At 43.7% G+C, this 2,466-nt stretch overlaps 1 pseudogene; it reads left to right on the top strand.

The window, feature by feature from the left end:
* LOC145339007 (ferritin, middle subunit-like) lies at window positions 1-2,248 on the top strand (annotated as a pseudogene).
* Window positions 2,249-2,466: the final 218 nt, after the last annotated feature.

Raw genomic sequence — 2,466 nt, 5'->3', positions numbered from 1 at the left:
ATGGCTTCCCAAGTGTGTGAGAACTACCACAAGGACTGTGAGGATGCTGTGAATAAGCAGATCAACCTGGAGCTCGATTCCTCCTGTGTTTACCTCTCCATGGTGAGACTTTGTGATGATTGGGATTTAAATTTAAAATAATGGTCTGGTTGTGCTCTGAGCAGGTGCAATATTTTTACCAATGAATTTGGCTTTAAATGATAGTTGTTGCTGATAAATGTTACTGAGGGACAGGGTCTTGTTAGCAGACTGCTCCCTGTCTGGAATAACTTGACCTGATTCTGAAGAGTTTCCATCTGAATCAGGCTCCATGAAGTTTCCAACAGGAGATTGGCTTTGTGACATTAGAGTTAATGTGCAGAGTGGACTGGGCCTCCAATCCCCTCGGAGGATTCATCCTTATTGGGGAATAAAGGATTGATGGGATATGTGGATGGAAGCAATGAAATGTGATTGGGTCACCACTTGGCACTGAATTGATAACTTGTGTTTTTTCTCCCTGTAATATTCTAAATGGGTAAACCCTGCTGTCCTGAACTTCCCCCAAGACTAAATTACTTCAATGATGCATTAAATTAAACTGAATTGTGAAATATTCACTTTAAGCATTGTTTTTTTTTTAAATCTCTGGAGGGAGGAGGAGAAGAAGAATGTCCCACTCACATTAACTGTGGGCTGAATGGAGCTAAACTTCATCCCCTTGCTGATTGAAACTTGCAGAACACTGAGAGGCCCAGACAGAGTGAAGATTGGAGAAAGATGTTTCTGTTAGTTCAAGAGACTAAGATCCAAAAGGACAACCTTTTAGAATTGAGATGAGGAATTTCATCTAAAAGATGCTGAATGTGGCATTCACTGCTCCAGCAGGCTGTGGAGAGCAGGTCATTTTGGATGTATTTAAGACACGGGTTCTTGGTTAGGGAGGAAAAGGTGGGAGAATGGGTTTGAGAAATGATCAGTTGTGATTGAGCTCCCAACATTCAATCGGCCATACGGCCTAATTCTGCTCCTAGACCTTGTGATTGTTCTGAGTAGGGAAATGATTTGTGGTGAGTGATTGTTCTGATTTCCAAGTGGCCCCTGGATAATCTCTGACTCTTTACCCACAGTTCTGTTACTTTGACCGGGGTGATGTTGCCCTGAGTCACTTTGCTGAGTTCTTCAAGGAGCAGTCCCATGAGGAATGGGAACACACTGAGAAACTGATGGAATTCCAGAATAAACGTGGGGGCAGAGTCATCCTGGAGGATGTCAAGGTTGGAGCCTGTCACCTTCACACCATCTTACTTTTCTCATTTGGTTTATTTTCTCAGTGTTCCTGGGTTCCTACTGTCTGCTGTGATTAAAACTGCCTAGTGTTGACCTGAGAATAGGTCCATGATGATGAGTTGCTCTGACCTTCAGATCACCCTGAGCAAGTGGCTAAAGTATCAGTAAATATGGAGGCTGTGGTTTCTGGGCTGTAAGAGTTTAAATGCTGCAGAGAGTGTTTTCTATCAATTAAATTAGAGAATGGGCTTTGATTCTTCTCTCCTTCAGTTGATCAACTGATGTAATGGTTGTCAAGGTAACATCCCATCTCACTAATGAGATCTATTTTGTCCCCTTCCAGAAGGCAGAGCAGGATAAGTGGGGCAATGGTCTGGAGGCGATGCAGAGAGCTCTGCAGATGGAGAAGGATGTGAACCAGAGTCTGCTGGATCTGCACAAACTCTCCTCTGGGAACACAGACCCTCATGTAAGTTGGATGTTGATATTGGGATCTGTCCTTCACCTTGGGGGTTTCTCACATGCAGAGTGTCGATGGCTTCTGCTGTAAATAGAAACACTGCAGATCTGGATTACTCAACTGTTCCCAGGACATTGAGAGCTCTCTGTTCCTGAGGCACTCGTTCACTCCCAGTTTAATAGAATTGACTTGTGCTCTCTGGGCATTGAGACAGAATTTTGCCCCCTCTTCACCCAGATACAGAACTATCACCCTCCCCAGTGCCAAAGATTCTCATCTAGGAAAGATCATTGCCAATAACATCACTCCTTTCTCTGCTGTCTTTCCTGTTTCCAGCTGTCTGACTTCCTGGAGAATCAGTACTTGGATGAAGAAGTGGAAGATGATCAAGAAGCTTGGAGATCACATCACCAACCTGAAGAGACTGGGAGCCCCTGAGAATGGTATGGGAGAGTACCTGTTTGACAGGCTCACCCTCAACTGACTGGGATTTGAATGGAAATAAAACATCTTGTCTGTGTAATTCTGGAGCTGGTTTCATTATTTTGCAACATTTGCTTTCTTTGAATCCTGATCCAGAAACATGGGGGGATTTCTGAAAGTGAACATTTCTAATAGTGTGGTTCCCCTCAGCTGTGGGTGAAACACCATGCTGTTATGTTGTATGGAATTCAATATCAACCCTCTTCCAGCCTGCTGAACTCATTACAGCCTCATCTGTCAAAAATAGGCCATTT

This window comes from Carcharhinus amblyrhynchos, unplaced genomic scaffold (genome assembly GCF_965287045.1).
Source record: "Carcharhinus amblyrhynchos unplaced genomic scaffold, sCarAmb.v2.hapA chromosome_286, whole genome shotgun sequence".
Lineage (NCBI taxonomy): Eukaryota > Metazoa > Chordata > Chondrichthyes > Carcharhiniformes > Carcharhinidae > Carcharhinus > Carcharhinus amblyrhynchos.
The sequence above is the reverse complement of the archived record's forward strand: the minus strand, read 5'-3'. Positions and strand labels throughout refer to the sequence as shown.